Source organism: Schistocerca nitens, chromosome 7 (assembly GCF_023898315.1).
Source record: "Schistocerca nitens isolate TAMUIC-IGC-003100 chromosome 7, iqSchNite1.1, whole genome shotgun sequence".
Taxonomy (NCBI): Eukaryota; Metazoa; Arthropoda; class Insecta; order Orthoptera; family Acrididae; genus Schistocerca; species Schistocerca nitens.
In genome coordinates this window covers 223659400-223673294 of record NC_064620.1, presented here as the reverse complement: position 1 = coordinate 223673294, position 13895 = coordinate 223659400, and the positions used below count along the sequence as shown (strand labels likewise).

Genomic DNA, 13895 nt, shown 5'->3' with positions numbered 1-13895 from the left:
GAATAGCTAATGTATTTTATATCACATTCAGTAATATTTTTGTTCAATAATTACGATATATACAACTTGCCCAGAGCGGCGTATATGGTACAAATAAACTGTGAAAATGCCAGGGAACGTTACATTTGTTTTCGGTTCTCATCTCGATGGAGGCAGATAGACTATCAGTAAAGCAATTTTAAGAAATTCTTGGGCCCCCAATACGTTTTATTGCTACCTTTATTCTGTACTGGCGTCCTGTGGATGTCAATATGAAACTCTTGACTACTTTTCCCGCTTCTGTCAATAACTGAATTGACTTAAGTGTGGCAATGAATGTTTTTTAATTGAATTTCGTTATGAATCTTGACGCATTGCTAAATTTACCCACTTTCTTGGTAGGTCAGCAACGGTAATCCAGTAAGACTGGTCTGAATGTTGACACAGACCGTTTCGCGGCCGAATGCGCATAATATTTTGCTAATTCATAACGATCTGGGGTACCTTGTCTTACTAGAACAGTTATGTTATCTCGATAAGCTGAAATTCATTTTTATTAGTACAGTTCATATAGTTAGCTTTTCTTCTTTCATTTATATCTTATATTTACGTGTTGTGTTTAACACACTAATCACCATTAATGTAGTCTTATACACGATTGAAATCAGTCTGACAAAGTTCGGATAGTTTGTAAGTAGGCTGTTTAGGTTTTTATATTGGTAACGCCACGTAGCGCACTGTATGAAAATCACTGGCTGTGCTGTGTGCAGTCTGTGGCTAGTTTGCATTGTTGTCTGCTATTGTAGTGTTGGGCAGCTGGATGTGAACAGCGCGTAGCGTTGCGCAGTTGGAGGTGAGCCGCCAGCAGTGGTGGATGTGGGAAGAGAAATGGCGGAGTTTTGAAATTTGTAAGACTGGATGTCATGAACTGCTATGTATATTATGATTTTTCAACACTATTAAGGTAAATACATTGTTTGTTCTCTATTAAAATCTTTCATTTGCTAACTATGCCTATCAGTAGTTAGTGCCTTCCGTAGTTTGAATCTTTTATTAAGCTGGCAGTAGTGGCGCTCGCTGTATTGCAGTAGTTCGAGTAACGAAGATTTTGTGAGGTAAGTGATTTGTGAAAGGTATAGGTTAATGTTAGTCAGGGTCATTCTTTTGTAGGGATTATTGAAAGTCAGATTGCGTTGCGCTAAAAATATTGTGTGTCAGTTTAAGCACAGTCTTTTATAATTTTTCAAAAAGGGAACGTTTCATATGTCGACCCTTAGCCGAGGATACCTCACTGGAATCTTCTGATTTTTTCCTTGTAGTTTGTGCAATTAGTGCAGCCTTTGTTTATTGCTAGCGCGTAATTGTAGAGAGAATTTCCTTTGTAGTTGTTGTTTTTCATTCTTGTACAGTAAAATAGTTGTGGCATGCATGTAGATTTGCACCAAGTATTTCGCAGCTGCGCTTGCAATTAACGAGATATTATTTTCAATGCTACGTTAATGTGTTTTCTTATTTTGCTCTTCAAATTGTAGTTTTCTGTGTTGTCGTGTGAAATATTGTGACAATAATGGCGTGTGAAAAACGTAATACTAGGCTCCAAAGTAAACTGAGAAATGACAGTGAAGACGAAAGCAGTGTGTTAGCGCCACCGTGTAATGAATTAACTAATGTTCAACATAGTAATTTGGTGATTGTGCATATGGAAATGGAGCGGGCGGCAAACAATGGTGTAGGCAGTGAAACAATTAGTGAACAGGGAAGCATTATCGATCGATCGCTCGGCAACAGCTCGCCTCAGGAATCCGAAATGACAGGACACAATTTTACAAATACTGTAGATTCAGGTTTTGCGTCCTCACCGTTTTCTCAAATAAGTCAAGACACATTTTCTGCTTGTCAAAATGTGAATGTTGCCGGTGCAAATGCACTGCCGAAAAGCTTAGAGGAACAGATTCCAGACACTAATGCATTGTTATTACAGTTAATGCAACAAATGGGACAAAGGCTACAAAAGTTAGACACAACGCTCGAACAAAATCAGAAACAAATGGGACAAAATCTTCAAAAGTTAGACACAATGGAACAAAGTCTTCAAAAGTTAGACACAATGGAACAACACCAGAGACAAACACAGCAACGGTTAGACACAATGGAACAAAATCAGAGACAAACACAGCAAAAGCTTCAAAAGTTAGACACAATGGAACAGAATCAGAGACAAACACAGCAAAAGCTTCAAAAGTTAGACAACACACTTGAACAAACACGTGAAGATTTAACTACTGAGTTACATAACATTGAATCGAAATGTCAAAAAGTCTGTAATGACGTAAAAACACAAATTTGTGAGCATTTTCAACCTATTTTTTCGCGGCATGAAAATGTATTACTGAATCACGAAGCAGCCATAAAAGAACTGCAAACCATTGTTCATGAAAATCACGACACCTTGCAAGCTAAAATTGACTGAGTTGCATCTACCGATTCGGTTCCGCAACTTGCAAAAACTCAGGAAAACTTAAAGGACACAGTAGATACGTTTTCAACACAAATGGACACTCTGAAACTTGGTTCAGAAAAACACACAGAGGAAATAAGTACACTATCGGAGAAAGTAGCCGAACTTTCGGATCAGTTCACTAACTTATCTACAAAGGTAGATGATGATCTGAATGACACAAGACCTGTAGCCATCACTGACACAGAAGAGTATGAACAAATTAAGAAATTAAAACAAAATCAGAATCAAATTAATACGCAACACAAAAGAGAAATCCGGGAAGTACAAGATCTGTTGGCACAAGTAATACAAAAATTTCATATTTCAGAGGACACTCGCGCTCCAACACGGGAAGAGGGACTTAGAAATACGTAACAACCACAAAATAATAACACAGGACACTTCGGAAATTATGAAAGAAATCGGCAAGCTACACTGAATTTTGAGATGGAACCGCCGAAACGACGTAACAATGACCGACATGCGACTCGCCGACATGATGATTTTGACTATAAGCTGTTCATTACTACACGTAAATTCAAAACATTTAAGAATTCTGGCAACGACATTCATCCACAAGCATGGCTCCATCAATTCTCTCATTGTTTTCCTCCCAACTGGTCGTTAGAACACAGATTAGAATTTATGTGTGGATACTTAGAGAATGAACCAGCTGTAAGAATGCGATCGGTCATTCACGATTGTCAGAGTGAAGGAGAATTTTATCATGCCTTCCTCTCAGCATATTGGTCTCAAGCTACACAAGACCGAGTAAAACATAGCATCATAATGATGAAACATTACGAACAATCTGAATTTTCCAGTGTTGTGAAATATTTTGAAGACATGTTGCACATGAATCAGTACCTGTCAAACCCATACAGCCCCTCAGAACTCATCCGAATTTGCTTAATCAAATTACCTCTACATTTACGACATATTATTTTGGCAGGACGTTGCAAAGACGACATTGAAGCTTTTCAGGGACTCTTACAAGAATTAGAAATTGACACTGACAATCGCGGAACGCGAAAACAGGAACACAACAATTACAGGTCACATCCGTCGCAATTCCGCGATGAAAAAAGTAATAACTGGACACGACAAGGCTATTCTCGCAACACAAATCGAGACCAAAACAGACACCACCCGTATGACAACCGTTGGCAGAGTAGTAATAATTACAGGGAAAGATCACCTCTCCACGGTAATGACTATCACAGAGACAATCAGAGAAACAGACAATATGGGAACCAAAATAAATATTATCAAGGGAGACAGAATAACTTTAGACGCAATGGTCCAGCGCGCAGTTACGATTCAGGGAGAAATTCTCCAGCACGTGACAGACAAGAAAGAAACTATGGAATCTACCGACATGACGACAGACGATATGATCGTAACGACAGACCTGAATTGCATCAGAACTGGCGGGATTTAAACAGGGCAGGGCCCTCTCGACAAGGTGAATTTGTAGAAGTTAGGTCTCCAAACCCCAATAACGACGCGCGCCAACAAAGAGACAATAGACAATGACTCATACCGCTGGCAGCCACAAAACGTACGTATGAAACTAACGACGCAGCTGCCGTAGCTAGTAATTAGGTAAAAATGGAAGACATTAGGGACATCTTACTCCAGCAACATGACGTAAAACAGAACAACATTGCATCTCCTGTGATTCACATTACTGGAAATGACGTAAAATTTACGGCAGTACTTGACTCTGGCAGTCCCATTTCAGTAATTAGTGAAACAGCTTTTAGAAAATGCTACAAATCAAACGATTGCCCCACACTTCTGTTACGTAAGATTAAATACAAGGTGCAATCTTTGGAAAAAGTGTAGATGTACGCCAACAAACCAACTTAGAATTTTTTTGTCAAAGCCACAGCTTCTCTATGAGCTTTCTTATTGTTCCATTATTGTCGACGGAAATTATATTGGGAGTAGACTTTTTGAATGAATACAAAGCAATCTTAAACTTTCACGATGCTGAAATAAGTTTAGAGAAAGAAGGTAAGTCAATAGCTTTGCAATTTGAAGATTGGCTCTCAAACCATGACGAGGAAATTAATCGGCTTTACCTTCTGTTAGACAACAGTTCGGAATTTTCTACGGAACTAGACACTAACAATCACTCTGCAAGTTCTGACAGGGATGATATCGACGGCAAATTTGAAACTAAGGAGTTAATTCAGAATAAAATTCAAACAATTGAGAATTGTAATGACACTGATAGGCAGGACCTTTTTGAGATTTTAGAAGCATATTCCACAGTTTTTACTCACAAAACAGGAACAATCAAGGGATTTCAATACCAATTTCGTGTTCGTGAGCATACTAAATTTTGTGTTAGACCATACGTAATTCCAGCACATTATAGGGACCGTGTTAGAACAGAAATACAATCTATGCTTGACGAGGGCATTATTTAGCCTGCAGTAAGCTCATACAACAATCCATTACATGTTGTTGAGAAGAAAAATGGATCGATCAGGCTTGTCTTAGATTCGAGACAAATAAATACTATTATTATTCCTGAAACAGACAGGCCGCAAACGTTGGAAGAACTTCTTCAAAATTTTAATAGTGTAAAAGTGTTGTCTTCCATTGATCTCAGATCCAGCTTTTATCAGATCGAACTTCATCCAGAATGTAGAAAATACACAGCTTTCCTTTGTTTCGGCGTTTGTTATCAGTTTCGGAAACTTCCTTTTAGTTTGAACATTTCTTCGGCAGCATTCATTCGCAGGCCAAATTCCATATTACCTGAGTTCTTAAAACGTCACATCACCTTATATGTGGACGATATTCTAATAGCAGAAGCTTCATGGGAACAACATAATCGCATACTCAACAGTTTGTTACGTATTTTTGCAGAATCTGGAATTACAGTTAACTTGGAAAAGTCTGAATTTGGTAGGTCAAAGGTGAGGTTTTTGGGACATATTATTTCTTCTGAAGGCATTCAGCCGGATCCTGAAAAGTTAGAAGCAATCAGAGCCATTCCAGTTCCATCCACAAAAAGACAAGTCCGCAGTTTTCTAGGTCTCGTAAATTTTTACCGTCGTTTTCTGAACATGAAAATTCTTGTTACACCAAAACTTTGTTCTCTCACTGGAAAAAATACTATTTGGAACTGGGACGAACAAGCACAGTTGGAATTCAATTCTTTGAAAGAATCGCTACTTCACGCGCCAATACTAGCTCATCCAAATCTGTCACAAGATTTCTGCCTTATCACGGATTCTTCTAAAGTCGGTCTTGGTGCCCATTTATTTCAAGAAGCCACAGAAAATGACACTACTGTTCAGAAAACCATTGCTTTTGCTAGCCGAGTGCTAACAAAATCTGAAAAAAATTATTCCGTTACTGAATTAGATGCTTTAGCTATCGTTTGGGCCTTTAACAAATTCCGTTTCTTTCTTTCTGGTAAGCACGAAAAAGTATACAGTGATCATCGTGCATTACAATTTATTATGTCTTCAAAATTAAATCATGACAGGTTAAAACGTTGGGCATTGTTTCTGCAAGAATTCCACTTCACAATAGTCTACATTCCCGGCAAGGAGAACATTGTTGCGGACGCACTGTCACGCGCACCGGCTGGGCTTGAGAAAAGTAACACAGAAGGCAACCTCGAGAAAAATTTCAGTATTCTTTACATTCAGAAAGTCGCCTTTGAAAACTTCATCACCACATCTTTAAAGGACATTGCTCATGAACAAGATAAAGATCCGATTTGGAAAGACATCAAAAGCAAATGGCATGAAAAGACACACACACAGATTCGGTATTATTATCTGGTTAGAAACAACATACTGTTAAACGCTGCACTGTTGATGACAAGCTATGGGTACTTTGCATTCCTGACGATTTTGTTAATAAGCTCATTTGGTACATTCATTTCAGCTATGCACATTTTGGTCCACGAAAATGTTATCATATTCTTCGGACGACTTGTTATTTTAACAATATGGAAAAGAGAATTCGAAGAGTCTTGTCTATTTGTAAACTTTGTCAAAAGGCGAAACCATCTACTATCTCACATCGTGCTCCGTTGTTTCCTATAATTCCTTCTAAATTAAAAGAATTTGCTGCTGTTGATCTCTTAGGACCCCTTGTCAGAACATCGAATGGATTTTCGTACATTCTAGTCGCTGTTGAACTTACTTCAAAATTTGTTTCTTTCACTCCGTTACGTAAAGCCACTGGACGGTCTGTATCCAACGCCTTTCCTAAAAATTTCTTACGTGAAGTTGGCCACGTTGCTAAAGTCATTTCAGATAACGGACCTCAATTCAGGTCTGGTGTTTAGTCACGCATGCTTCGGAATCATAAAATCAAACCTGTTTTTATTTCATTGTACTCACCACGTTGTAACCCCTCCGAACGGATTATGAAAGAAATCAATAAGCTTTGCAGACTTTATTGTCACAGAAAGCATCAGCATTGGGACAGATATTTACAAAATGTGCTGAATGAAATGCTTTATGATTCCACTGCTTTACCAGCTACTCTTGTACTGAAGAATGAAGAACCACCGAACAGAATCAGAGAGCTTGTACCTTTCCCGAATACACGTAAACTTCGACACAAAGACATAATTGATTTGACTCTTAAAAATATAAAATATGCAGAAGACAAAAGGAGAAAACTACACGGTAAAGCAAATGCAAAGAAATTATATATTGGTCAGAAAGTTCTCATTAAAACTCATTCATTGTCACATAAGAAGAAATACTTGAGTCACAAATTCTTTCTAGTTTACAATGGACCTTACAGAATCCGACGTATACCACATGATAATTGGCGTTGAAGTTGAAACTCTGCGTACTAGGAAGAGTAAAGGTTTACACCACATTTCACATGTAAAACCCTTTATCGAAAGATAATCTGCTTTTTAACTTTGTCTTTGCCATATAACTTTTCACTTTAAATTAATAGTATGCTTGTCAGACTTAGAATTTGTTAATATGCAACAACGTTTGAAGTTAAATATCCTGTCAAGAACCAAGAGAACTTATTGAAACAGAAATTACGAATGCATTGTTATAGTGAACAGACGTCACAGTGTTATTGTGTGTGTACATTCTTGCTTGTTAGTTGCACAGTTACGTAACGACTATAAGGCTTACATACTTAGAACATATACTGGTACTGCTAATGAAATTTTAACGCAACATTTTGGTTTACTTGAAAATACATTCTGGATTTAAAGTACTTTCTGTGAGATACCAGACTACACAGTGGTTAGTTTATGTGACAACTACACGGTTTTATCACGACGCTAGTAATGAGTGACAATTTACAATGTTGCTTTTGTGGTGTTTCTGTTTTATATCTGCACGTTTTTCTGCATTATTCTGGAAAGTAAAACATGTTTTAGTAGTAACTTTTGTGGTATAGCAACAATGAGACAGCCTTTTTCGTGGCACAACAATACGTTACTGTACAGTACTTTCTTCATCATGCCAATAAGCATAATAACTACGATGTCTATTCGCAAAGCATTTCACTTTTGTTTATCATGAGGTAAGTACATTGACTTCTACAGAACTTAGCTTTCGGAGGACGATAACTACGACACTTCCACAGAGATTATGTTGCAACAAGACGCACAGTTTAGCGCTACAGTACACGTATTTGAGTGATTAATTTTATACTTAAAACATTTATTTTTAAAGATTTTTGAATTACAAAGAAAGTTTTCCGTGATACATTTCATTCCATTGCTGTAATCTGTAACACCTGAGGGTATAATTACATTAATCCTCAGGGGGGTACACGCTTACTTTGTGTACCATGTGTGTGGCAAGCACAAGGAGCCCTAGCTAATATGGTATTTGCTTATACAACTTTACACATCGGTACCATATTTCTCTAACACACAAATTACACAGCTATCTGATCATTTAACTGAGAGATAAACATTTTTTTTTACTACATCAGTGACACATGTTTATACAATTACACAGTTCGGTAACTTCACACTTATGAAATTGTATTTTGTCTGTACTTTGTGAACTGTTCATATTTTTTCGGAACCATTGTGATACTATGAGGGCTTTGAATGATGTATTTGGTAAGGGAGCATGATTTTAAAGTACATTTGAGGTAGATGACATTACTGAAATGAACAGAGAATTTTTTTAGGTTTTGACATTATTGCAGAAAGCTACGACGATTTTGAGAATTGACTGAGATGTTATGATATTATTACGATGACGATGTGTATTATGCTGTTGAGATATGTTTATGATCAATAAGATGATGCTACCATATATGAGGAATTTGATTATGCTACGTATTTCTTATGATGAAATATTGAGGAAGTGTCGACGAATATGTGTATGTATAATAAGGTAAGGAATAATGAGGAGTGGTTAGGGACTCTGACTTGTGAAAAAGGATGTTGGAAACCAAGAATCGTACTTTAAGAGTTATGAAATGTGTGTAAATGCGTGAATGTACCACAATGCCGACGAAAATTTTTTAGGCACTGTTATATTTATAGGATTTTGTTTCTACAGATTTGTAACGCAAATATTTCGACCTGTGAAATTTCATTTGTATCAAACTGTCATTGTAGCGGAAACTGATGTCGTAAATATTTCGGGAAGGAAGGTAGGTCTCTGTAAGCATCCAGCTGCGCGACAGTCGCCTGGAAAAAGCCATTAGTGTGTGCCTTTCAGAGGCACAGGTGGAGAAAAAAAAAGAGGCCATTATCCTCGCTATTGACATTCCTTTGTAGAAAGCATCGCAAATACGACACACTCATTACTTGGAAACATATTGTACTTTGTGCTACTTACTGTAATGCTTATGAACTGATGGGAAATATTCTTACATCTGCACACCTGATTATGACAAGTGTCTTTCTACAAGAGTTGAGAGAATTTCTACTAACTTACGAAATGCCACATGACTATTGAATGATATTTTTATGCTTCGCTTTAGATAGTTGCTTATTTCATTTGATATCTGGTTTCCAGCTGTGTTACAGCATTGGTTTTATAAAATAAAATTAAATGCATTTGTTAATGTGAAAACTTTCTGTCAACAGATCTATTAAATAATAATTTTGTGATCCATATTCTTCGAAAAAGGAGCACTTGGAATGAAAAGAACAATAAGAAGGGATTAATAACAGTAAATGCATACATAATTTTCTTTTCAACTACTTGGTAATTTTTTGGTAGAATAACTCCTTGTGATGCACCACTTTAATGACATAAATATTAAGATGTGAATAGAGATTTCCCTTTTTCTGCATAGTTGACTTTAGTGTAATATTTTTTCTGCTTGAGCTTTGTCATGTTTAGATATAAGTTATTGCATTTGCTGCTGCTGTTTGCCAGGCATAGTGCTACTAAATTTCACTTTGTATTACTCTGTTAAGCTAGTTTTACTACTGATTTATTTTTCTTGTTTGCTGCACATTGCCTTATATTAATTGTAATATTGCAATTGCTTTGCTAATTTCTATAATGCTGCTTGCTTTGCAAATCTGCATTTTTTTGTCATTGCTGTTTGTGTTAATTGTTTTGTGCTGCTGCATTGCCTCGCCCCTTAGTTTAGCATCTGAGCTCAGTAGATTTAAATTAGCTTAAGATGGGGTAGGCCATATAAGAGAACAAGTTGTGATAAATTGGAAGAAATGCATTGAGAAGCTATAAGAAAATGGTTTGGCCAAAAAAGTAGTGTACAGTGGAGAAAAACTATTTTTGAAAGAGGATGTGACCAGAATACAGAAAGCATGCTTGCGTAGGATTTTTTTGGTGGAAATAAATGTTGAAATAAGAGGAAAGATCTACAGAATGAAGTTTTGGGTTGGACTGCAGTACCAAATGTTACACTGAAAACAAACTCTGTCCTTTCCTCCTGTGTTATTGTGCTATGTGTTTGTGTGCTCTTGTGTATTTGTGTTTCTCCTGTCTTTATGTGTTTAGCTGATGAGAGTTATGTTGTAGAATTTTTCTGATAATATGTTATTTACTTTGTAAAGATGTTTAGATATTATTTATTCTGTTTTGTTATAATGCTCATGTGTGAAGTTGATGTTTCAAAAGTTATTCTGATCTTTTACATATGTACTTAAATCATAATCCTTGTAACACTGATGTACATGTTTATCTCTATTCTTTTGTAAAGTCTGTGTTACTACAAATGTTATCTGTACTGTTATGTTCTTTAATGATGAATTTTGTACCTTTGTTATTGTATTCTTATGTTATAAAATTGTAATTGACACCAGTTCATCAAATTAAGTAACCTGTAAGTTACATTTCACTGCACACGTTTCTGTTGGTCAGAGTATATGGGCTATATGTGAGAAGCAGGGACTGTTAGTGTTTGCACGTGTGTTGATAATTCAGCAAGGGATTGGTTAACAGCATTGCTGGTTCTAAGGACAATTCCAAAAACTTTGTGAGTGCACAAGTGGTGGTTTATGGACTTGCTATATTGTCCGCAAGACTCTTCGATGGTGATTGTGCACCTGCACAGTCGCAACAGATGGCTGCTGGCCGTCTCTACAAGGACTGAAGTGGGTCTGCACCTTCGATGACTCACCAATACAATTATTTCTACAAGGACTGCAGTGGGTCTGCACCTCTGGTGGCCCACCAATACCATACTCTCTACCAGGACTACAGTGGGTGTGCTCTGTGATGACCTACCTACCAGCATTCTTCAAAACTTCGACTGACTCTGCTGTGGGTTTGCTCTGTTGTGGCGCATTACCTGTCTGCATGTCAAGAGTCAGCACTGTCTTTCCGTTGGAAGGACAACACTACTTCTTCAAGACTGCATGGAAATCCAATACTTCCCTGTGCATTCTCTTTTATTGCTCAGACTTTGAGAAAAAAACACTGCAATTTTACTGTGATGAACGATCAGGAATGTCTTTATGGACTGTGAGAAAATTTTAGCTTTTGACCAACATTGTATCAATAAGTGTGTGCATTTGATTTCTTTGTTATTGTAATTGTGAAAAAATTTTTAACAAATATGTATTGACCAGTGCCCAAAACAATTTGTAAAATTTTTTGTGAGGAGCATGGGGGCTATGTAAGTAGGCTGTTTAGGTTTTTATATTGGTAACGCCACGTAGCGCACTGTATGAAAATCACTGGCTGTGCTGTGTGCAGTCTGTGGCTAGTTTGCATTGTTGTCTGGCATTGTAGTGTTGGGCAGCTGGATGTGAACAGCGCGTAGCGTTGCGCAGTTGGAGGTGAGCTGCCAGCAGTGGTGGATGTGGGAAGAGAAATGGCGGAGTTTTGAAATTTGTAAGACTGGATGTCATGAACTGCTATGTATATTATGATTTTTCAACACTATTAAGGTAAATACATTGTTTGTTCTCTATTAAAATCTTTCATTTGCGAACTATGCCTATCAGTAGTTAGTGCCTTCCGTAGTTTGAATCTTTTATTTAGCTGGCAGTAGTGGCGCTCGCTGTATTGCAGTAGTTCGAGTAACGAAGATTTTGTGAGGTAAGTGATTTGTGAAAGGTATAGGTTAATGTTTGTCAGGGCCATTCTTTTGTAGGGATTATTGAAAGTCAGATTGCGTTGCGCTAAAAATATTGTGTGTCAGTTTAAGTACAGTCTTGTATAATTTTTCAAAAAGGGCACGTTTCAAGATTTTCAACTTTACATTTGTGCATAGTATGTTGGCAGCACTTCGTCGCCTTGCCTGTTATGCTGTGTAGCTGACTTTAAAGCTGTGCGGATCAGCATAACGAAAAGGCGAGGGGGGGGGGGGGGTATCTCATTTAGTCCACGACTGTATGTTGGCGGCAGTACGATCCTTCTGCAGTCGGTTCTCTAAATTTCCTTAAGAGTGCCTCGCAGAAAGAACGTCGTCTTCGCTCCAGGGTTTCCCATTTGAGTTCATAAAGCCTCTCCACAATCTGCCCTGTGGGAGTCCCAAACACTCGATCAGTTTTCAAGAGAGGCTCACATCAGTGTTCTATACGCCGTCTCGTTTATAGGTCAGCTACAATGGCCAAAATTTTCCCTATAAAACGAAGTCGACCGTTCGCCTTCGCTACTACCAACCTGACGTGCTCGTTCCATTTCATATCGCTTTGCAACGCTATGCCTAGAAATTTAATCGACGTGACTGTCTCAAGCAGCACGCTACTAATGGTTTATTTGAACCTTACAGGATCGTTTTTCCTACTCTTCCGCATTAACTTACAATTTCCTACATTTAGAGGAAGCTACCATTCATCATACCAATTAGAAATTCTGAGTAAGTCACCTTGGACAGTCAATCAGCCACATCTTGCCGTACACCACTGCATCGTCAGCAAGCAACGGCAGATTGTTGTCCACCCTGTTCGTCAGATCATTTATGTATATAGGAAACAATAGCAGTCCTGTCACACTTCCCTGGTGCTCTCCTGACGATACGCTTATGTCTGATACTGGTTCTGTTACTTAAGAACTCTTCGAACCAGTCACGTGTCTGGGGTCCTACTGCGTATACTCGTTCCTTCGTTAATAGTGTGCAGTGGAGCGCCGTGTCAAAGGCGTTTCGGAAATCTAGAAATATGGACCCTGCCTGTTGCCCTGCATCCATAGTTCGTAGAATATCGTGTGAGAAAAGGGCAAGGTGAGTTTCGCTTGAGCGATGGTTTCTAAAACCTTGCAGACTCGTGGACATAAGCTTCTCGGCCTCAACGTAACTTCTTATATTCGAACTGAGAATATGTTCAAGAATTTTTTAACAAACCAATGGTAAGGATCCAGAATGAGATGGGTAGCTCAGTTGGTAGAGCACTTGCCCGCGAAAGGCAGAGGTTCCGAGTTCCAGTCTCGGTCCGGCACACAGTTTTAATCTGCCAGGAAGTTTCATATCAGCGCACACTCCGCTGCAGAGTGAAAATCTCTTTCTGGAAACATCCCCCAGGCTGTGGCTAAGCCATGTCTCCGCAGTAGCCTTTCTTCCAGGAGTGCTAGTTCTGCAAGGTTCGCAGGAGAGCTTCTGTGAAGTTTGGAAAGTAGGCGACGAGGTACTGGCGGAAGTAAAGCTGTGAGGACGGTGCGTGAGTCGTGCTTGGGTAGCTCAGTTGGTAGAGCATTTGCCCGCAAAAGGCAAAGGTCCCGAGTTCGAGTCTCGGTCCGGCATACAGTTTTAATCTACCAGGAAGTTTCAATGTTAAGGATATTAGTTTGTAATTTTGGGGTTTGCTCTTTCAGCTTTCTTATATACAGCAGTCACCAGCGCCTTTTTGCAGTCGTTTGAGACTTTGTGCTGGGTGAGAGATTTGCTATAAATGCAAGCTAAGCAGGAGGCCAATGGCATTGAGTACTCTTTGTAAAATAACCGAACGGGGATATCATCCGGACCTGGCGACTAATTTGCTTTCAACCGTTTCAGTTGTTTCTGTACGTCAGGGATG

General features: G+C 38.4%; 1 non-coding gene across 1 annotated transcript; it reads left to right on the top strand.

The window, feature by feature from the left end:
* Positions 1-13546: 13546 nt before the first annotated feature.
* Positions 13547-13621, top strand: Trnal-caa (transfer RNA leucine (anticodon CAA)). The gene has a single exon. It is a non-coding gene; the product is annotated as a tRNA-Leu (tRNA).
* Positions 13622-13895: the final 274 nt, after the last annotated feature.